Raw genomic sequence first — 19256 nt, 5'->3', positions numbered from 1 at the left:
CCAGTTATTCACATTGCCTGCAGCTGCTCCATCCCACAACAAGTGTGAGCCCGGATAGCTCAGTCGGTAGAGCATTAGGCTTTTAACCTAAGGGTCCAGGGTTCGAGTCCCTGTCCGGGCGAAGATTTTAACGCTTCCGTAATGGCTCGTCTCGTAGCGCTGGTAGCCCTGTCGTAATCAGTGCACGGAGTTCGTTTCCTGTCAACATACTGCGCAGAACGGTTTGAGTTTTCACGATTCGAGGGAACTTTTGGCTGCGAGCAGTCGTGGCCGAGTGGTTAAGGCGTCTGACTAGAAATCAGATTCCCTCTGGGAGCGTAGGTTCGAGTCCTACCGACTGCGTCTCTCTTTTTTATTTTTTTGTTTAAGAAGAAGGAGCAGAAAATTTCGCAGTTTGCCTGTCGTTTTGGTACTTCGCTACACCTCACCTCTCACAGCCGTTTATATCGCCTGTCCTCTTGATAAGGGCGAATTCCAAGCGTCAGCTTTCGCGTCAGCCGAGCAAAGTCGGGACAAGTCGGGACATACTACAGGATGGCCTGCGTGGAGCAACGACGGAAAGAAAACGTTAATTTAACAGCACGTGGCTCACATACTCATACGTAAAAATTTGCGCCCGTTGCGGTGGCCGGGAATCGAACCCGGATCAACTGCTTGGAAGGCAACTATGCTCACCATTACACCACCACCGCACAGCCGATGCTCGTAACGCCGCGCTGTGTCGGCTTCTCGCCCGCCGGCAGCGGCCCACGGTGATAGTAGCTGTAGGCGCTTTACGAGGTAGGAGGGTGCATCCACACGCGTTCGGGCAGCGCCTCCACGCACGCTGCGTCTTTGGGCAAGACTCGTCGCCGCGGCCGCAAGGTTACTCACACGATAGTGATGAGCGGTCGCTTTAAGGCAGTGTAGTGGGGGACTCCGCGTGTGTAGCACTTTTTTCGGTTGTATCCGGCGTCGTTGGGTGGCAATCCCACTTTCCCTGCAGACAGCTACTCTGGAATATGCTCGGGAAGCACGGTCGACCGCCCCCAACAAATGCAACTAAAAAAATGAGAACAACAACAAAAAAAGCGGCAGGTTGTTCGCCTACCACGCGGGCGGCCCGGGTTCGATTCCCGGCCGATGCATCGTTTTGCTGTTCTCGCTATAATGCTGCCGCGCCGATTGCTCGTTTGAGCTGCGTCAGCCTCAGGAATGTATAGCAGGATTCGCTGTGAGAAGAACCAAACACGCAGCACGCAAGAGACCGTACTTGGACGGACGCGTGCTATATCTGAACTCTAGCGTCAGCCTGGCCCTACAGGCCGCTGTGTTCAGGTGCCGCAAGGGCGATGTACTGTAACCTCAGGCAGTGCTGCTTTCCGTTGGAAGAGCCGCGGCAGCAGTTTAATCTAGCAATTCGGGAAAGCACGTGTAGCAACACAACAGATTCTTGAGAAAGCGCAAACTGTCTATCTCTAATATGCGAGGCTTACCAAGTTTCCTGGGACGTTGGTCGCAAACGTGCCTCGGTAGCGCAGTGGGCAGCGCGTAAGTCTCATAATCTTAAGGTCGTGAGTTCGATCCTCACCTGGGGCATTTAATTTGCTGTACATCATGGCTGAATTAACGGCGTTGCTGTTGCTAGGGAACGAACTGAATTGTCGTTTGTTATCCACAAGGAGTCCACGCCTCAGCGTCAAAATGTTTACATCCAGCTATGGCAAGGTACAGCTTTGACCTTTCTCCTCCCCTGTTATGAGTAAAATATGATGCAAACAGCAATGAATAGTCAGTTTCGAGCTGTGCGCCATGCCAGTCTGTACGCGCAAATATGCTCGCAAACAGAGAACACCACTGAGTCCGGATTCAGCGCGAAATGCCAGAGGAGAGGGAGTTAACCTGACACTTAACGAGCAAATCCGGTGTGGTCTAGTGGCTAGGATACCTGGCTTTCACCCAGGAGGCCCGGGTTCGATTCCCGGTACCGGAAGGGAAGTTTTTGCGCACACGACCCTCCATGTTTTGGCCCTCCAACCCTCGTTTGTCGCCCTCCTTCCGGAGCTTCAACCGAGCGTAATCGGGGAAAACAGGCACGAGATGCAATTACTGTCAGCACCGGGATAAAGGGAGAAGAGGCACTGGTCCCCTGTTGGGCTGCTACCAGCGTCAGTGGCAAGTCGGTGAAGTCGCCAGTTGCGCCAGAAGCCAGCAATTACGCGTTCCAGTTATTCACATTGCCTGCAGCTGCTCCATCCCACAACAAGTGTGAGCCCGGATAGCTCAGTCGGTAGAGCATTAGGCTTTTAACCTAAGGGTCCAGGGTTCGAGTCCCTGTCCGGGCGAAGATTTTAACGCTTCCGTAATGGCTCGTCTCGTAGCGCTGGTAGCCCTGTCGTAATCAGTGCACGGAGTTCGTTTCCTGTCAACATACTGCGCAGAACGGTTTGAGTTTTCACGATTCGAGGGAACTTTTGGCTGCGAGCAGTCGTGGCCGAGTGGTTAAGGCGTCTGACTAGAAATCAGATTCCCTCTGGGAGCGTAGGTTCGAGTCCTACCGACTGCGTCTCTCTTTTTTATTTTTTTGTTTAAGAAGAAGGAGCAGAAAATTTCGCAGTTTGCCTGTCGTTTTGGTACTTCGCTACACCTCACCTCTCACAGCCGTTTATATCGCCTGTCCTCTTGATAAGGGCGAATTCCAAGCGTCAGCTTTCGCGTCAGCCGAGCAAAGTCGGGACAAGTCGGGACATACTACAGGATGGCCTGCGTGGAGCAACGACGGAAAGAAAACGTTAATTTAACAGCACGTGGCTCACATACTCATACGTAAAAATTTGCGCCCGTTGCGGTGGCCGGGAATCGAACCCGGATCAACTGCTTGGAAGGCAACTATGCTCACCATTACACCACCACCGCACAGCCGATGCTCGTAACGCCGCGCTGTGTCGGCTTCTCGCCCGCCGGCAGCGGCCCACGGTGATAGTAGCTGTAGGCGCTTTACGAGGTAGGAGGGTGCATCCACACGCGTTCGGGCAGCGCCTCCACGCACGCTGCGTCTTTGGGCAAGACTCGTCGCCGCGGCCGCAAGGTTACTCACACGATAGTGATGAGCGGTCGCTTTAAGGCAGTGTAGTGGGGGACTCCGCGTGTGTAGCACTTTTTTCGGTTGTATCCGGCGTCGTTGGGTGGCAATCCCACTTTCCCTGCAGACAGCTACTCTGGAATATGCTCGGGAAGCACGGTCGACCGCCCCCAACAAATGCAACTAAAAAAATGAGAACAACAACAAAAAAAGCGGCAGGTTGTTCGCCTACCACGCGGGCGGCCCGGGTTCGATTCCCGGCCGATGCATCGTTTTGCTGTTCTCGCTATAATGCTGCCGCGCCGATTGCTCGTTTGAGCTGCGTCAGCCTCAGGAATGTATAGCAGGATTCGCTGTGAGAAGAACCAAACACGCAGCACGCAAGAGACCGTACTTGGACGGACGCGTGCTATATCTGAACTCTAGCGTCAGCCTGGCCCTACAGGCCGCTGTGTTCAGGTGCCGCAAGGGCGATGTACTGTAACCTCAGGCAGTGCTGCTTTCCGTTGGAAGAGCCGCGGCAGCAGTTTAATCTAGCAATTCGGGAAAGCACGTGTAGCAACACAACAGATTCTTGAGAAAGCGCAAACTGTCTATCTCTAATATGCGAGGCTTACCAAGTTTCCTGGGACGTTGGTCGCAAACGTGCCTCGGTAGCGCAGTGGGCAGCGCGTAAGTCTCATAATCTTAAGGTCGTGAGTTCGATCCTCACCTGGGGCATTTAATTTGCTGTACATCATGGCTGAATTAACGGCGTTGCTGTTGCTAGGGAACGAACTGAATTGTCGTTTGTTATCCACAAGGAGTCCACGCCTCAGCGTCAAAATGTTTACATCCAGCTATGGCAAGGTACAGCTTTGACCTTTCTCCTCCCCTGTTATGAGTAAAATATGATGCAAACAGCAATGAATAGTCAGTTTCGAGCTGTGCGCCATGCCAGTCTGTACGCGCAAATATGCTCGCAAACAGAGAACACCACTGAGTCCGGATTCAGCGCGAAATGCCAGAGGAGAGGGAGTTAACCTGACACTTAACGAGCAAATCCGGTGTGGTCTAGTGGCTAGGATACCTGGCTTTCACCCAGGAGGCCCGGGTTCGATTCCCGGTACCGGAAGGGAAGTTTTTGCGCACACGACCCTCCATGTTTTGGCCCTCCAACCCTCGTTTGTCGCCCTCCTTCCGGAGCTTCAACCGAGCGTAATCGGGGAAAACAGGCACGAGATGCAATTACTGTCAGCACCGGGATAAAGGGAGAAGAGGCACTGGTCCCCTGTTGGGCTGCTACCAGCGTCAGTGGCAAGTCGGTGAAGTCGCCAGTTGCGCCAGAAGCCAGCAATTACGCGTTCCAGTTATTCACATTGCCTGCAGCTGCTCCATCCCACAACAAGTGTGAGCCCGGATAGCTCAGTCGGTAGAGCATTAGGCTTTTAACCTAAGGGTCCAGGGTTCGAGTCCCTGTCCGGGCGAAGATTTTAACGCTTCCGTAATGGCTCGTCTCGTAGCGCTGGTAGCCCTGTCGTAATCAGTGCACGGAGTTCGTTTCCTGTCAACATACTGCGCAGAACGGTTTGAGTTTTCACGATTCGAGGGAACTTTTGGCTGCGAGCAGTCGTGGCCGAGTGGTTAAGGCGTCTGACTAGAAATCAGATTCCCTCTGGGAGCGTAGGTTCGAGTCCTACCGACTGCGTCTCTCTTTTTTATTTTTTTGTTTAAGAAGAAGGAGCAGAAAATTTCGCAGTTTGCCTGTCGTTTTGGTACTTCGCTACACCTCACCTCTCACAGCCGTTTATATCGCCTGTCCTCTTGATAAGGGCGAATTCCAAGCGTCAGCTTTCGCGTCAGCCGAGCAAAGTCGGGACAAGTCGGGACATACTACAGGATGGCCTGCGTGGAGCAACGACGGAAAGAAAACGTTAATTTAACAGCACGTGGCTCACATACTCATACGTAAAAATTTGCGCCCGTTGCGGTGGCCGGGAATCGAACCCGGATCAACTGCTTGGAAGGCAACTATGCTCACCATTACACCACCACCGCACAGCCGATGCTCGTAACGCCGCGCTGTGTCGGCTTCCCGCCCGCCGGCAGCGGCCCACGGTGATAGTAGCTGTAGGCGCTTTACGAGGTAGGAGGGTGCATCCACACGCGTTCGGGCAGCGCCTCCACGCACGCTGCGTCTTTGGGCAAGACTCGTCGCCGCGGCCGCAAGGTTACTCACACGATAGTGATGAGCGGTCGCTTTAAGGCAGTGTAGTGGGGGACTCCGCGTGTGTAGCACTTTTTTCGGTTGTATCCGGCGTCGTTGGGTGGCAATCCCACTTTCCCTGCAGACAGCTACTCTGGAATATGCTCGGGAAGCACGGTCGACCGCCCCCAACAAATGCAACTAAAAAAATGAGAACAACAACAAAAAAAGCGGCAGGTTGTTCGCCTACCACGCGGGCGGCCCGGGTTCGATTCCCGGCCGATGCATCGTTTTGCTGTTCTCGCTATAATGCTGCCGCGCCGATTGCTCGTTTGAGCTGCGTCAGCCTCAGGAATGTATAGCAGGATTCGCTGTGAGAAGAACCAAACACGCAGCACGCAAGAGACCGTACTTGGACGGACGCGTGCTATATCTGAACTCTAGCGTCAGCCTGGCCCTACAGGCCGCTGTGTTCAGGTGCCGCAAGGGCGATGTACTGTAACCTCAGGCAGTGCTGCTTTCCGTTGGAAGAGCCGCGGCAGCAGTTTAATCTAGCAATTCGGGAAAGCACGTGTAGCAACACAACAGATTCTTGAGAAAGCGCAAACTGTCTATCTCTAATATGCGAGGCTTACCAAGTTTCCTGGGACGTTGGTCGCAAACGTGCCTCGGTAGCGCAGTGGGCAGCGCGTAAGTCTCATAATCTTAAGGTCGTGAGTTCGATCCTCACCTGGGGCATTTAATTTGCTGTACATCATGGCTGAATTAACGGCGTTGCTGTTGCTAGGGAACGAACTGAATTGTCGTTTGTTATCCACAAGGAGTCCACGCCTCAGCGTCAAAATGTTTACATCCAGCTATGGCAAGGTACAGCTTTGACCTTTCTCCTCCCCTGTTATGAGTAAAATATGATGCAAACAGCAATGAATAGTCAGTTTCGAGCTGTGCGCCATGCCAGTCTGTACGCGCAAATATGCTCGCAAACAGAGAACACCACTGAGTCCGGATTCAGCGCGAAATGCCAGAGGAGAGGGAGTTAACCTGACACTTAACGAGCAAATCCGGTGTGGTCTAGTGGCTAGGATACCTGGCTTTCACCCAGGAGGCCCGGGTTCGATTCCCGGTACCGGAAGGGAAGTTTTTGCGCACACGACCCTCCATGTTTTGGCCCTCCAACCCTCGTTTGTCGCCCTCCTTCCGGAGCTTCAACCGAGCGTAATCGGGGAAAACAGGCACGAGATGCAATTACTGTCAGCACCGGGATAAAGGGAGAAGAGGCACTGGTCCCCTGTTGGGCTGCTACCAGCGTCAGTGGCAAGTCGGTGAAGTCGCCAGTTGCGCCAGAAGCCAGCAATTACGCGTTCCAGTTATTCACATTGCCTGCAGCTGCTCCATCCCACAACAAGTGTGAGCCCGGATAGCTCAGTCGGTAGAGCATTAGGCTTTTAACCTAAGGGTCCAGGGTTCGAGTCCCTGTCCGGGCGAAGATTTTAACGCTTCCGTAATGGCTCGTCTCGTAGCGCTGGTAGCCCTGTCGTAATCAGTGCACGGAGTTCGTTTCCTGTCAACATACTGCGCAGAACGGTTTGAGTTTTCACGATTCGAGGGAACTTTTGGCTGCGAGCAGTCGTGGCCGAGTGGTTAAGGCGTCTGACTAGAAATCAGATTCCCTCTGGGAGCGTAGGTTCGAGTCCTACCGACTGCGTCTCTCTTTTTTATTTTTTTGTTTAAGAAGAAGGAGCAGAAAATTTCGCAGTTTGCCTGTCGTTTTGGTACTTCGCTACACCTCACCTCTCACAGCCGTTTATATCGCCTGTCCTCTTGATAAGGGCGAATTCCAAGCGTCAGCTTTCGCGTCAGCCGAGCAAAGTCGGGACAAGTCGGGACATACTACAGGATGGCCTGCGTGGAGCAACGACGGAAAGAAAACGTTAATTTAACAGCACGTGGCTCACATACTCATACGTAAAAATTTGCGCCCGTTGCGGTGGCCGGGAATCGAACCCGGATCAACTGCTTGGAAGGCAACTATGCTCACCATTACACCACCACCGCACAGCCGATGCTCGTAACGCCGCGCTGTGTCGGCTTCCCGCCCGCCGGCAGCGGCCCACGGTGATAGTAGCTGTAGGCGCTTTACGAGGTAGGAGGGTGCATCCACACGCGTTCGGGCAGCGCCTCCACGCACGCTGCGTCTTTGGGCAAGACTCGTCGCCGCGGCCGCAAGGTTACTCACACGATAGTGATGAGCGGTCGCTTTAAGGCAGTGTAGTGGGGGACTCCGCGTGTGTAGCACTTTTTTCGGTTGTATCCGGCGTCGTTGGGTGGCAATCCCACTTTCCCTGCAGACAGCTACTCTGGAATATGCTCGGGAAGCACGGTCGACCGCCCCCAACAAATGCAACTAAAAAAATGAGAACAACAACAAAAAAAGCGGCAGGTTGTTCGCCTACCACGCGGGCGGCCCGGGTTCGATTCCCGGCCGATGCATCGTTTTGCTGTTCTCGCTATAATGCTGCCGCGCCGATTGCTCGTTTGAGCTGCGTCAGCCTCAGGAATGTATAGCAGGATTCGCTGTGAGAAGAACCAAACACGCAGCACGCAAGAGACCGTACTTGGACGGACGCGTGCTATATCTGAACTCTAGCGTCAGCCTGGCCCTACAGGCCGCTGTGTTCAGGTGCCGCAAGGGCGATGTACTGTAACCTCAGGCAGTGCTGCTTTCCGTTGGAAGAGCCGCGGCAGCAGTTTAATCTAGCAATTCGGGAAAGCACGTGTAGCAACACAACAGATTCTTGAGAAAGCGCAAACTGTCTATCTCTAATATGCGAGACTTACCAAGTTTCCTGGGACGTTGGTCGCAAACGTGCCTCGGTAGCGCAGTGGGCAGCGCGTAAGTCTCATAATCTTAAGGTCGTGAGTTCGATCCTCACCTGGGGCATTTAATTTGCTGTACATCATGGCTGAATTAACGGCGTTGCTGTTGCTAGGGAACGAACTGAATTGTCGTTTGTTATCCACAAGGAGTCCACGCCTCAGCGTCAAAATGTTTACATCCAGCTATGGCAAGGTACAGCTTTGACCTTTCTCCTCCCCTGTTATGAGTAAAATATGATGCAAACAGCAATGAATAGTCAGTTTCGAGCTGTGCGCCATGCCAGTCTGTACGCGCAAATATGCTCGCAAACAGAGAACACCACTGAGTCCGGATTCAGCGCGAAATGCCAGAGGAGAGGGAGTTAACCTGACACTTAACGAGCAAATCCGGTGTGGTCTAGTGGCTAGGATACCTGGCTTTCACCCAGGAGGCCCGGGTTCGATTCCCGGTACCGGAAGGGAAGTTTTTGCGCACACGACCCTCCATGTTTTGGCCCTCCAACCCTCGTTTGTCGCCCTCCTTCCGGAGCTTCAACCGAGCGTAATCGGGGAAAACAGGCACGAGATGCAATTACTGTCAGCACCGGGATAAAGGGAGAAGAGGCACTGGTCCCCTGTTGGGCTGCTACCAGCGTCAGTGGCAAGTCGGTGAAGTCGCCAGTTGCGCCAGAAGCCAGCAATTACGCGTTCCAGTTATTCACATTGCCTGCAGCTGCTCCATCCCACAACAAGTGTGAGCCCGGATAGCTCAGTCGGTAGAGCATTAGGCTTTTAACCTAAGGGTCCAGGGTTCGAGTCCCTGTCCGGGCGAAGATTTTAACGCTTCCGTAATGGCTCGTCTCGTAGCGCTGGTAGCCCTGTCGTAATCAGTGCACGGAGTTCGTTTCCTGTCAACATACTGCGCAGAACGGTTTGAGTTTTCACGATTCGAGGGAACTTTTGGCTGCGAGCAGTCGTGGCCGAGTGGTTAAGGCGTCTGACTAGAAATCAGATTCCCTCTGGGAGCGTAGGTTCGAGTCCTACCGACTGCGTCTCTCTTTTTTATTTTTTTGTTTAAGAAGAAGGAGCAGAAAATTTCGCAGTTTGCCTGTCGTTTTGGTACTTCGCTACACCTCACCTCTCACAGCCGTTTATATCGCCTGTCCTCTTGATAAGGGCGAATTCCAAGCGTCAGCTTTCGCGTCAGCCGAGCAAAGTCGGGACAAGTCGGGACATACTACAGGATGGCCTGCGTGGAGCAACGACGGAAAGAAAACGTTAATTTAACAGCACGTGGCTCACATACTCATACGTAAAAATTTGCGCCCGTTGCGGTGGCCGGGAATCGAACCCGGATCAACTGCTTGGAAGGCAACTATGCTCACCATTACACCACCACCGCACAGCCGATGCTCGTAACGCCGCGCTGTGTCGGCTTCCCGCCCGCCGGCAGCGGCCCACGGTGATAGTAGCTGTAGGCGCTTTACGAGGTAGGAGGGTGCATCCACACGCGTTCGGGCAGCGCCTCCACGCACGCTGCGTCTTTGGGCAAGACTCGTCGCCGCGGCCGCAAGGTTACTCACACGATAGTGATGAGCGGTCGCTTTAAGGCAGTGTAGTGGGGGACTCCGCGTGTGTAGCACTTTTTTCGGTTGTATCCGGCGTCGTTGGGTGGCAATCCCACTTTCCCTGCAGACAGCTACTCTGGAATATGCTCGGGAAGCACGGTCGACCGCCCCCAACAAATGCAACTAAAAAAATGAGAACAACAACAAAAAAAGCGGCAGGTTGTTCGCCTACCACGCGGGCGGCCCGGGTTCGATTCCCGGCCGATGCATCGTTTTGCTGTTCTCGCTATAATGCTGCCGCGCCGATTGCTCGTTTGAGCTGCGTCAGCCTCAGGAATGTATAGCAGGATTCGCTGTGAGAAGAACCAAACACGCAGCACGCAAGAGACCGTACTTGGACGGACGCGTGCTATATCTGAACTCTAGCGTCAGCCTGGCCCTACAGGCCGCTGTGTTCAGGTGCCGCAAGGGCGATGTACTGTAACCTCAGGCAGTGCTGCTTTCCGTTGGAAGAGCCGCGGCAGCAGTTTAATCTAGCAATTCGGGAAAGCACGTGTAGCAACACAACAGATTCTTGAGAAAGCGCAAACTGTCTATCTCTAATATGCGAGACTTACCAAGTTTCCTGGGACGTTGGTCGCAAACGTGCCTCGGTAGCGCAGTGGGCAGCGCGTAAGTCTCATAATCTTAAGGTCGTGAGTTCGATCCTCACCTGGGGCATTTAATTTGCTGTACATCATGGCTGAATTAACGGCGTTGCTGTTGCTAGGGAACGAACTGAATTGTCGTTTGTTATCCACAAGGAGTCCACGCCTCAGCGTCAAAATGTTTACATCCAGCTATGGCAAGGTACAGCTTTGACCTTTCTCCTCCCCTGTTATGAGTAAAATATGATGCAAACAGCAATGAATAGTCAGTTTCGAGCTGTGCGCCATGCCAGTCTGTACGCGCAAATATGCTCGCAAACAGAGAACACCACTGAGTCCGGATTCAGCGCGAAATGCCAGAGGAGAGGGAGTTAACCTGACACTTAACGAGCAAATCCGGTGTGGTCTAGTGGCTAGGATACCTGGCTTTCACCCAGGAGGCCCGGGTTCGATTCCCGGTACCGGAAGGGAAGTTTTTGCGCACACGACCCTCCATGTTTTGGCCCTCCAACCCTCGTTTGTCGCCCTCCTTCCGGAGCTTCAACCGAGCGTAATCGGGGAAAACAGGCACGAGATGCAATTACTGTCAGCACCGGGATAAAGGGAGAAGAGGCACTGGTCCCCTGTTGGGCTGCTACCAGCGTCAGTGGCAAGTCGGTGAAGTCGCCAGTTGCGCCAGAAGCCAGCAATTACGCGTTCCAGTTATTCACATTGCCTGCAGCTGCTCCATCCCACAACAAGTGTGAGCCCGGATAGCTCAGTCGGTAGAGCATTAGGCTTTTAACCTAAGGGTCCAGGGTTCGAGTCCCTGTCCGGGCGAAGATTTTAACGCTTCCGTAATGGCTCGTCTCGTAGCGCTGGTAGCCCTGTCGTAATCAGTGCACGGAGTTCGTTTCCTGTCAACATACTGCGCAGAACGGTTTGAGTTTTCACGATTCGAGGGAACTTTTGGCTGCGAGCAGTCGTGGCCGAGTGGTTAAGGCGTCTGACTAGAAATCAGATTCCCTCTGGGAGCGTAGGTTCGAGTCCTACCGACTGCGTCTCTCTTTTTTATTTTTTTGTTTAAGAAGAAGGAGCAGAAAATTTCGCAGTTTGCCTGTCGTTTTGGTACTTCGCTACACCTCACCTCTCACAGCCGTTTATATCGCCTGTCCTCTTGATAAGGGCGAATTCCAAGCGTCAGCTTTCGCGTCAGCCGAGCAAAGTCGGGACAAGTCGGGACATACTACAGGATGGCCTGCGTGGAGCAACGACGGAAAGAAAACGTTAATTTAACAGCACGTGGCTCACATACTCATACGTAAAAATTTGCGCCCGTTGCGGTGGCCGGGAATCGAACCCGGATCAACTGCTTGGAAGGCAACTATGCTCACCATTACACCACCACCGCACAGCCGATGCTCGTAACGCCGCGCTGTGTCGGCTTCTCGCCCGCCGGCAGCGGCCCACGGTGATAGTAGCTGTAGGCGCTTTACGAGGTAGGAGGGTGCATCCACACGCGTTCGGGCAGCGCCTCCACGCACGCTGCGTCTTTGGGCAAGACTCGTCGCCGCGGCCGCAAGGTTACTCACACGATAGTGATGAGCGGTCGCTTTAAGGCAGTGTAGTGGGGGACTCCGCGTGTGTAGCACTTTTTTCGGTTGTATCCGGCGTCGTTGGGTGGCAATCCCACTTTCCCTGCAGACAGCTACTCTGGAATATGCTCGGGAAGCACGGTCGACCGCCCCCAACAAATGCAACTAAAAAAATGAGAACAACAACAAAAAAAGCGGCAGGTTGTTCGCCTACCACGCGGGCGGCCCGGGTTCGATTCCCGGCCGATGCATCGTTTTGCTGTTCTCGCTATAATGCTGCCGCGCCGATTGCTCGTTTGAGCTGCGTCAGCCTCAGGAATGTATAGCAGGATTCGCTGTGAGAAGAACCAAACACGCAGCACGCAAGAGACCGTACTTGGACGGACGCGTGCTATATCTGAACTCTAGCGTCAGCCTGGCCCTACAGGCCGCTGTGTTCAGGTGCCGCAAGGGCGATGTACTGTAACCTCAGGCAGTGCTGCTTTCCGTTGGAAGAGCCGCGGCAGCAGTTTAATCTAGCAATTCGGGAAAGCACGTGTAGCAACACAACAGATTCTTGAGAAAGCGCAAACTGTCTATCTCTAATATGCGAGGCTTACCAAGTTTCCTGGGACGTTGGTCGCAAACGTGCCTCGGTAGCGCAGTGGGCAGCGCGTAAGTCTCATAATCTTAAGGTCGTGAGTTCGATCCTCACCTGGGGCATTTAATTTGCTGTACATCATGGCTGAATTAACGGCGTTGCTGTTGCTAGGGAACGAACTGAATTGTCGTTTGTTATCCACAAGGAGTCCACGCCTCAGCGTCAAAATGTTTACATCCAGCTATGGCAAGGTACAGCTTTGACCTTTCTCCTCCCCTGTTATGAGTAAAATATGATGCAAACAGCAATGAATAGTCAGTTTCGAGCTGTGCGCCATGCCAGTCTGTACGCGCAAATATGCTCGCAAACAGAGAACACCACTGAGTCCGGATTCAGCGCGAAATGCCAGAGGAGAGGGAGTTAACCTGACACTTAACGAGCAAATCCGGTGTGGTCTAGTGGCTAGGATACCTGGCTTTCACCCAGGAGGCCCGGGTTCGATTCCCGGTACCGGAAGGGAAGTTTTTGCGCACACGACCCTCCATGTTTTGGCCCTCCAACCCTCGTTTGTCGCCCTCCTTCCGGAGCTTCAACCGAGCGTAATCGGGGAAAACAGGCACGAGATGCAATTACTGTCAGCACCGGGATAAAGGGAGAAGAGGCACTGGTCCCCTGTTGGGCTGCTACCAGCGTCAGTGGCAAGTCGGTGAAGTCGCCAGTTGCGCCAGAAGCCAGCAATTACGCGTTCCAGTTATTCACATTGCCTGCAGCTGCTCCATCCCACAACAAGTGTGAGCCCGGATAGCTCAGTCGGTAGAGCATTAGGCTTTTAACCTAAGGGTCCAGGGTTCGAGTCCCTGTCCGGGCGAAGATTTTAACGCTTCCGTAATGGCTCGTCTCGTAGCGCTGGTAGCCCTGTCGTAATCAGTGCACGGAGTTCGTTTCCTGTCAACATACTGCGCAGAACGGTTTGAGTTTTCACGATTCGAGGGAACTTTTGGCTGCGAGCAGTCGTGGCCGAGTGGTTAAGGCGTCTGACTAGAAATCAGATTCCCTCTGGGAGCGTAGGTTCGAGTCCTACCGACTGCGTCTCTCTTTTTTATTTTTTTGTTTAAGAAGAAGGAGCAGAAAATTTCGCAGTTTGCCTGTCGTTTTGGTACTTCGCTACACCTCACCTCTCACAGCCGTTTATATCGCCTGTCCTCTTGATAAGGGCGAATTCCAAGCGTCAGCTTTCGCGTCAGCCGAGCAAAGTCGGGACAAGTCGGGACATACTACAGGATGGCCTGCGTGGAGCAACGACGGAAAGAAAACGTTAATTTAACAGCACGTGGCTCACATACTCATACGTAAAAATTTGCGCCCGTTGCGGTGGCCGGGAATCGAACCCGGATCAACTGCTTGGAAGGCAACTATGCTCACCATTACACCACCACCGCACAGCCGATGCTCGTAACGCCGCGCTGTGTCGGCTTCCCGCCCGCCGGCAGCGGCCCACGGTGATAGTAGCTGTAGGCGCTTTACGAGGTAGGAGGGTGCATCCACACGCGTTCGGGCAGCGCCTCCACGCACGCTGCGTCTTTGGGCAAGACTCGTCGCCGCGGCCGCAAGGTTACTCACACGATAGTGATGAGCGGTCGCTTTAAGGCAGTGTAGTGGGGGACTCCGCGTGTGTAGCACTTTTTTCGGTTGTATCCGGCGTCGTTGGGTGGCAATCCCACTTTCCCTGCAGACAGCTACTCTGGAATATGCTCGGGAAGCACGGTCGACCGCCCCCAACAAATGCAACTAAAAAAATGAGAACAACAACAAAAAAAGCGGCAGGTTGTTCGCCTACCACGCGGGCGGCCCGGGTTCGATTCCCGGCCGATGCATCGTTTTGCTGTTCTCGCTATAATGCTGCCGCGCCGATTGCTCGTTTGAGCTGCGTCAGCCTCAGGAATGTATAGCAGGATTCGCTGTGAGAAGAACCAAACACGCAGCACGCAAGAGACCGTACTTGGACGGACGCGTGCTATATCTGAACTCTAGCGTCAGCCTGGCCCTACAGGCCGCTGTGTTCAGGTGCCGCAAGGGCGATGTACTGTAACCTCAGGCAGTGCTGCTTTCCGTTGGAAGAGCCGCGGCAGCAGTTTAATCTAGCAATTCGGGAAAGCACGTGTAGCAACACAACAGATTCTTGAGAAAGCGCAAACTGTCTATCTCTAATATGCGAGACTTACCAAGTTTCCTGGGACGTTGGTCGCAAACGTGCCTCGGTAGCGCAGTGGGCAGCGCGTAAGTCTCATAATCTTAAGGTCGTGAGTTCGATCCTCACCTGGGGCATTTAATTTGCTGTACATCATGGCTGAATTAACGGCGTTGCTGTTGCTAGGGAACGAACTGAATTGTCGTTTGTTATCCACAAGGAGTCCACGCCTCAGCGTCAAAATGTTTACATCCAGCTATGGCAAGGTACAGCTTTGACCTTTCTCCTCCCCTGTTATGAGTAAAATATGATGCAAACAGCAATGAATAGTCAGTTTCGAGCTGTGCGCCATGCCAGTCTGTACGCGCAAATATGCTCGCAAACAGAGAACACCACTGAGTCCGGATTCAGCGCGAAATGCCAGAGGAGAGGGAGTTAACCTGACACTTAACGAGCAAATCCGGTGTGGTCTAGTGGCTAGGATACCTGGCTTTCACCCAGGAGGCCCGGGTTCGATTCCCGGTACCGGAAGGGAAGTTTTTGCGCACACGACCCTCCATGTTTTGGCCCTCCAACCCTCGTTTGTCGCCCTCCTTCCGGAGCTTCAACCGAGCGTAATCGGGGAAAACAGGCACGAGATGCAATTACTGTCAGCACCGGGATAAAGGGAGAAGAGGCACTGGTCCCCTGTTGGGCTGCTACCAGCGTCAGTGGCAAGTCGGTGAAGTCGCCAGTTGCGCCAGAAGCCAGCAATTACGCGTTCCAGTTATTCACATTGCCTGCAGCTGCTCCATCCCACAACAAGTGTGAGCCCGGATAGCTCAGTCGGTAGAGCATTAGGCTTTTAACCTAAGGGTCCAGGGTTCGAGTCCCTGTCCGGGCGAAGATTTTAACGCTTCCGTAATGGCTCGTCTCGTAGCGCTGGTAGCCCTGTCGTAATCAGTGCACGGAGTTCGTTTCCTGTCAACATACTGCGCAGAACGGTTTGAGTTTTCACGATTCGAGGGAACTTTTGGCTGCGAGCAGTCGTGGCCGAGTGGTTAAGGCGTCTGACTAGAAATCAGATTCCCTCTGGGAGCGTAGGTTCGAGTCCTACCGACTGCGTCTCTCTTTTTTATTTTTTTGTTTAAGAAGAAGGAGCAGAAAATTTCGCAGTTTGCCTGTCGTTTTGGTACTTCGCTACACCTCACCTCTCACAGCCGTTTATATCGCCTGTCCTCTTGATAAGGGCGAATTCCAAGCGTCAGCTTTCGCGTCAGCCGAGCAAAGTCGGGACAAGTCGGGACATACTACAGGATGGCCTGCGTGGAGCAACGACGGAAAGAAAACGTTAATTTAACAGCACGTGGCTCACATACTCATACGTAAAAATTTGCGCCCGTTGCGGTGGCCGGGAATCGAACCCGGATCAACTGCTTGGAAGGCAACTATGCTCACCATTACACCACCACCGCACAGCCGATGCTCGTAACGCCGCGCTGTGTCGGCTTCTCGCCCGCCGGCAGCGGCCCACGGTGATAGTAGCTGTAGGCGCTTTACGAGGTAGGAGGGTGCATCCACACGCGTTCGGGCAGCGCCTCCACGCACGCTGCGTCTTTGGGCAAGACTCGTCGCCGCGGCCGCAAGGTTACTCACACGATAGTGATGAGCGGTCGCTTTAAGGCAGTGTAGTGGGGGACTCCGCGTGTGTAGCACTTTTTTCGGTTGTATCCGGCGTCGTTGGGTGGCAATCCCACTTTCCCTGCAGACAGCTACTCTGGAATATGCTCGGGAAGCACGGTCGACCGCCCCCAACAAATGCAACTAAAAAAATGAGAACAACAACAAAAAAAGCGGCAGGTTGTTCGCCTACCACGCGGGCGGCCCGGGTTCGATTCCCGGCCGATGCATCGTTTTGCTGTTCTCGCTATAATGCTGCCGCGCCGATTGCTCGTTTGAGCTGCGTCAGCCTCAGGAATGTATAGCAGGATTCGCTGTGAGAAGAACCAAACACGCAGCACGCAAGAGACCGTACTTGGACGGACGCGTGCTATATCTGAACTCTAGCGTCAGCCTGGCCCTACAGGCCGCTGTGTTCAGGTGCCGCAAGGGCGATGTACTGTAACCTCAGGCAGTGCTGCTTTCCGTTGGAAGAGCCGCGGCAGCAGTTTAATCTAGCAATTCGGGAAAGCACGTGTAGCAACACAACAGATTCTTGAGAAAGCGCAAACTGTCTATCTCTAATATGCGAGACTTACCAAGTTTCCTGGGACGTTGGTCGCAAACGTGCCTCGGTAGCGCAGTGGGCAGCGCGTAAGTCTCATAATCTTAAGGTCGTGAGTTCGATCCTCACCTGGGGCATTTAATTTGCTGTACATCATGGCTGAATTAACGGCGTTGCTGTTGCTAGGGAACGAACTGAATTGTCGTTTGTTATCCACAAGGAGTCCACGCCTCAGCGTCAAAATGTTTACATCCAGCTATGGCAAGGTACAGCTTTGACCTTTCTCCTCCCCTGTTATGAGTAAAATATGATGCAAACAGCAATGAATAGTCAGTTTCGAGCTGTGCGCCATGCCAGTCTGTACGCGCAAATATGCTCGCAAACAGAGAACACCACTGAGTCCGGATTCAGCGCGAAATGCCAGAGGAGAGGGAGTTAACCTGACACTTAACGAGCAAATCCGGTGTGGTCTAGTGGCTAGGATACCTGGCTTTCACCCAGGAGGCCCGGGTTCGATTCCCGGTACCGGAAGGGAAGTTTTTGCGCACACGACCCTCCATGTTTTGGCCCTCCAACCCTCGTTTGTCGCCCTCCTTCCGGAGCTTCAACCGAGCGTAATCGGGGAAAACAGGCACGAGATGCAATTACTGTCAGCACCGGGATAAAGGGAGAAGAGGCACTGGTCCCCTGTTGGGCTGCTACCAGCGTCAGTGGCAAGTCGGTGAAGTCGCCAGTTGCGCCAGAAGCCAGCAATTACGCGTTCCAGTTATTCACATTGCCTGCAGCTGCTCCATCCCACAACAAGTGTGAGCCCGGATAGCTCAGTCGGTAGAGCATTAGGCTTTTAACCTAAGGGTCCAGGGTTCGAGTCCCTGTCCGGGCGAAGATTTTAACGCTTCCGTAATGGCTCGTCTCGTAGCGCTGGTAGCCCTGTCGTAATCAGTGCACGGAGTTCGTTTCCTGTCAACATACTGCGCAGAACGGTTTGAGTTTTCACGATTCGAGGGAACTTTTGGCTGCGAGCAGTCGTGGCCGAGTGGTTAAGGCGTCTGACTAGAAATCAGATTCCCTCTGGGAGCGTAGGTTCGAGTCCTACCGACTGCGTCTCTCTTTTTTATTTTTTTGTTTAAGAAGAAGGAGCAGAAAATTTCGCAGTTTGCCTGTCGTTTTGGTACTTCGCTACACCTCACCTCTCACAGCCGTTTATATCGCCTGTCCTCTTGATAAGGGCGAATTCCAAGCGTCAGCTTTCGCGTCAGCCGAGCAAAGTCGGGACAAGTCGGGACATACTACAGGATGGCCTGCGTGGAGCAACGACGGAAAGAAAACGTTAATTTAACAGCACGTGGCTCACATACTCATACGTAAAAATTTGCGCCCGTTGCGGTGGCCGGGAATCGAACCCGGATCAACTGCTTGGAAGGCAACTATGCTCACCATTACACCACCACCGCACAGCCGATGCTCGTAACGCCGCGCTGTGTCGGCTTCTCGCCCGCCGGCAGCGGCCCACGGTGATAGTAGCTGTAGGCGCTTTACGAGGTAGGAGGGTGCATCCACACGCGTTCGGGCAGCGCCTCCACGCACGCTGCGTCTTTGGGCAAGACTCGTCGCCGCGGCCGCAAGGTTACTCACACGATAGTGATGAGCGGTCGCTTTAAGGCAGTGTAGTGGGGGACTCCGCGTGTGTAGCACTTTTTTCGGTTGTATCCGGCGTCGTTGGGTGGCAATCCCACTTTCCCTGCAGACAGCTACTCTGGAATATGCTCGGGAAGCACGGTCGACCGCCCCCAACAAATGCAACTAAAAAAATGAGAACAACAACAAAAAAAGCGGCAGGTTGTTCGCCTACCACGCGGGCGGCCCGGGTTCGATTCCCGGCCGATGCATCGTTTTGCTGTTCTCGCTATAATGCTGCCGCGCCGATTGCTCGTTTGAGCTGCGTCAGCCTCAGGAATGTATAGCAGGATTCGCTGTGAGAAGAACCAAACACGCAGCACGCAAGAGACCGTACTTGGACGGACGCGTGCTATATCTGAACTCTAGCGTCAGCCTGGCCCTACAGGCCGCTGTGTTCAGGTGCCGCAAGGGCGATGTACTGTAACCTCAGGCAGTGCTGCTTTCCGTTGGAAGAGCCGCGGCAGCAGTTTAATCTAGCAATTCGGGAAAGCACGTGTAGCAACACAACAGATTCTTGAGAAAGCGCAAACTGTCTATCTCTAATATGCGAGACTTACCAAGTTTCCTGGGACGTTGGTCGCAAACGTGCCTCGGTAGCGCAGTGGGCAGCGCGTAAGTCTCATAATCTTAAGGTCGTGAGTTCGATCCTCACCTGGGGCATTTAATTTGCTGTACATCATGGCTGAATTAACGGCGTTGCTGTTGCTAGGGAAC

General features: G+C 53.6%; 44 non-coding genes across 44 annotated transcripts; 35 read left to right on the top strand and 9 right to left on the bottom strand.

Moving 5' to 3' along the window:
- The first annotated feature begins 48 nt into the window (after positions 1-48).
- Trnak-uuu lies at positions 49-121 on the top strand. The gene has a single exon. It is a non-coding gene; the product is annotated as a tRNA-Lys (tRNA).
- A 139-nt stretch (positions 122-260) lies between these two features.
- Trnas-aga lies at positions 261-342 on the top strand. The gene has a single exon. It is a non-coding gene; the product is annotated as a tRNA-Ser (tRNA).
- A 278-nt stretch (positions 343-620) lies between these two features.
- On the bottom strand, positions 621-692 carry Trnag-ucc. Its single transcript has one exon. It is a non-coding gene; the product is annotated as a tRNA-Gly (tRNA).
- Positions 693-1505: 813 nt separating this feature from the next.
- Positions 1506-1578, top strand: Trnam-cau. Its single transcript has one exon. It is a non-coding gene; the product is annotated as a tRNA-Met (tRNA).
- Positions 1579-1900: 322 nt separating this feature from the next.
- Positions 1901-1972, top strand: Trnae-uuc. Its single transcript has one exon. It is a non-coding gene; the product is annotated as a tRNA-Glu (tRNA).
- Positions 1973-2251: 279 nt separating this feature from the next.
- Positions 2252-2324, top strand: Trnak-uuu. Its single transcript has one exon. It is a non-coding gene; the product is annotated as a tRNA-Lys (tRNA).
- A 139-nt stretch (positions 2325-2463) lies between these two features.
- Trnas-aga lies at positions 2464-2545 on the top strand. The gene has a single exon. It is a non-coding gene; the product is annotated as a tRNA-Ser (tRNA).
- A 278-nt stretch (positions 2546-2823) lies between these two features.
- Positions 2824-2895, bottom strand: Trnag-ucc. The gene has a single exon. It is a non-coding gene; the product is annotated as a tRNA-Gly (tRNA).
- An 813-nt stretch (positions 2896-3708) lies between these two features.
- Trnam-cau lies at positions 3709-3781 on the top strand. Its single transcript has one exon. It is a non-coding gene; the product is annotated as a tRNA-Met (tRNA).
- Positions 3782-4103: 322 nt separating this feature from the next.
- Trnae-uuc lies at positions 4104-4175 on the top strand. Its single transcript has one exon. It is a non-coding gene; the product is annotated as a tRNA-Glu (tRNA).
- A 279-nt stretch (positions 4176-4454) lies between these two features.
- Positions 4455-4527, top strand: Trnak-uuu. The gene has a single exon. It is a non-coding gene; the product is annotated as a tRNA-Lys (tRNA).
- A 139-nt stretch (positions 4528-4666) lies between these two features.
- On the top strand, positions 4667-4748 carry Trnas-aga. Its single transcript has one exon. It is a non-coding gene; the product is annotated as a tRNA-Ser (tRNA).
- A 278-nt stretch (positions 4749-5026) lies between these two features.
- Positions 5027-5098, bottom strand: Trnag-ucc. The gene has a single exon. It is a non-coding gene; the product is annotated as a tRNA-Gly (tRNA).
- Positions 5099-5911: 813 nt separating this feature from the next.
- On the top strand, positions 5912-5984 carry Trnam-cau. Its single transcript has one exon. It is a non-coding gene; the product is annotated as a tRNA-Met (tRNA).
- Positions 5985-6306: 322 nt separating this feature from the next.
- Positions 6307-6378, top strand: Trnae-uuc. The gene has a single exon. It is a non-coding gene; the product is annotated as a tRNA-Glu (tRNA).
- Positions 6379-6657: 279 nt separating this feature from the next.
- Positions 6658-6730, top strand: Trnak-uuu. Its single transcript has one exon. It is a non-coding gene; the product is annotated as a tRNA-Lys (tRNA).
- Positions 6731-6869: 139 nt separating this feature from the next.
- On the top strand, positions 6870-6951 carry Trnas-aga. The gene has a single exon. It is a non-coding gene; the product is annotated as a tRNA-Ser (tRNA).
- Positions 6952-7229: 278 nt separating this feature from the next.
- Trnag-ucc lies at positions 7230-7301 on the bottom strand. Its single transcript has one exon. It is a non-coding gene; the product is annotated as a tRNA-Gly (tRNA).
- An 813-nt stretch (positions 7302-8114) lies between these two features.
- On the top strand, positions 8115-8187 carry Trnam-cau. The gene has a single exon. It is a non-coding gene; the product is annotated as a tRNA-Met (tRNA).
- A 322-nt stretch (positions 8188-8509) lies between these two features.
- Positions 8510-8581, top strand: Trnae-uuc. Its single transcript has one exon. It is a non-coding gene; the product is annotated as a tRNA-Glu (tRNA).
- A 279-nt stretch (positions 8582-8860) lies between these two features.
- Positions 8861-8933, top strand: Trnak-uuu. Its single transcript has one exon. It is a non-coding gene; the product is annotated as a tRNA-Lys (tRNA).
- A 139-nt stretch (positions 8934-9072) lies between these two features.
- On the top strand, positions 9073-9154 carry Trnas-aga. The gene has a single exon. It is a non-coding gene; the product is annotated as a tRNA-Ser (tRNA).
- Positions 9155-9432: 278 nt separating this feature from the next.
- On the bottom strand, positions 9433-9504 carry Trnag-ucc. The gene has a single exon. It is a non-coding gene; the product is annotated as a tRNA-Gly (tRNA).
- An 813-nt stretch (positions 9505-10317) lies between these two features.
- On the top strand, positions 10318-10390 carry Trnam-cau. Its single transcript has one exon. It is a non-coding gene; the product is annotated as a tRNA-Met (tRNA).
- A 322-nt stretch (positions 10391-10712) lies between these two features.
- On the top strand, positions 10713-10784 carry Trnae-uuc. Its single transcript has one exon. It is a non-coding gene; the product is annotated as a tRNA-Glu (tRNA).
- Positions 10785-11063: 279 nt separating this feature from the next.
- Positions 11064-11136, top strand: Trnak-uuu. The gene has a single exon. It is a non-coding gene; the product is annotated as a tRNA-Lys (tRNA).
- Positions 11137-11275: 139 nt separating this feature from the next.
- On the top strand, positions 11276-11357 carry Trnas-aga. The gene has a single exon. It is a non-coding gene; the product is annotated as a tRNA-Ser (tRNA).
- A 278-nt stretch (positions 11358-11635) lies between these two features.
- Positions 11636-11707, bottom strand: Trnag-ucc. Its single transcript has one exon. It is a non-coding gene; the product is annotated as a tRNA-Gly (tRNA).
- Positions 11708-12520: 813 nt separating this feature from the next.
- Positions 12521-12593, top strand: Trnam-cau. Its single transcript has one exon. It is a non-coding gene; the product is annotated as a tRNA-Met (tRNA).
- Positions 12594-12915: 322 nt separating this feature from the next.
- Positions 12916-12987, top strand: Trnae-uuc. Its single transcript has one exon. It is a non-coding gene; the product is annotated as a tRNA-Glu (tRNA).
- A 279-nt stretch (positions 12988-13266) lies between these two features.
- On the top strand, positions 13267-13339 carry Trnak-uuu. The gene has a single exon. It is a non-coding gene; the product is annotated as a tRNA-Lys (tRNA).
- Positions 13340-13478: 139 nt separating this feature from the next.
- Positions 13479-13560, top strand: Trnas-aga. The gene has a single exon. It is a non-coding gene; the product is annotated as a tRNA-Ser (tRNA).
- Positions 13561-13838: 278 nt separating this feature from the next.
- On the bottom strand, positions 13839-13910 carry Trnag-ucc. Its single transcript has one exon. It is a non-coding gene; the product is annotated as a tRNA-Gly (tRNA).
- An 813-nt stretch (positions 13911-14723) lies between these two features.
- Trnam-cau lies at positions 14724-14796 on the top strand. Its single transcript has one exon. It is a non-coding gene; the product is annotated as a tRNA-Met (tRNA).
- A 322-nt stretch (positions 14797-15118) lies between these two features.
- Trnae-uuc lies at positions 15119-15190 on the top strand. The gene has a single exon. It is a non-coding gene; the product is annotated as a tRNA-Glu (tRNA).
- Positions 15191-15469: 279 nt separating this feature from the next.
- Positions 15470-15542, top strand: Trnak-uuu. The gene has a single exon. It is a non-coding gene; the product is annotated as a tRNA-Lys (tRNA).
- A 139-nt stretch (positions 15543-15681) lies between these two features.
- On the top strand, positions 15682-15763 carry Trnas-aga. The gene has a single exon. It is a non-coding gene; the product is annotated as a tRNA-Ser (tRNA).
- A 278-nt stretch (positions 15764-16041) lies between these two features.
- On the bottom strand, positions 16042-16113 carry Trnag-ucc. Its single transcript has one exon. It is a non-coding gene; the product is annotated as a tRNA-Gly (tRNA).
- Positions 16114-16926: 813 nt separating this feature from the next.
- Trnam-cau lies at positions 16927-16999 on the top strand. Its single transcript has one exon. It is a non-coding gene; the product is annotated as a tRNA-Met (tRNA).
- Positions 17000-17321: 322 nt separating this feature from the next.
- Trnae-uuc lies at positions 17322-17393 on the top strand. Its single transcript has one exon. It is a non-coding gene; the product is annotated as a tRNA-Glu (tRNA).
- A 279-nt stretch (positions 17394-17672) lies between these two features.
- On the top strand, positions 17673-17745 carry Trnak-uuu. Its single transcript has one exon. It is a non-coding gene; the product is annotated as a tRNA-Lys (tRNA).
- A 139-nt stretch (positions 17746-17884) lies between these two features.
- On the top strand, positions 17885-17966 carry Trnas-aga. The gene has a single exon. It is a non-coding gene; the product is annotated as a tRNA-Ser (tRNA).
- A 278-nt stretch (positions 17967-18244) lies between these two features.
- Positions 18245-18316, bottom strand: Trnag-ucc. The gene has a single exon. It is a non-coding gene; the product is annotated as a tRNA-Gly (tRNA).
- Positions 18317-19129: 813 nt separating this feature from the next.
- On the top strand, positions 19130-19202 carry Trnam-cau. Its single transcript has one exon. It is a non-coding gene; the product is annotated as a tRNA-Met (tRNA).
- Positions 19203-19256: the final 54 nt, after the last annotated feature.

Source organism: Schistocerca americana, unplaced genomic scaffold (genome assembly GCF_021461395.2).
Source record: "Schistocerca americana isolate TAMUIC-IGC-003095 unplaced genomic scaffold, iqSchAmer2.1 HiC_scaffold_700, whole genome shotgun sequence".
Taxonomy (NCBI): Eukaryota; Metazoa; Arthropoda; class Insecta; order Orthoptera; family Acrididae; genus Schistocerca; species Schistocerca americana.
Note: the sequence above shows the minus strand (reverse complement) of the source record. Positions and strands in the feature narration are given on the sequence as shown.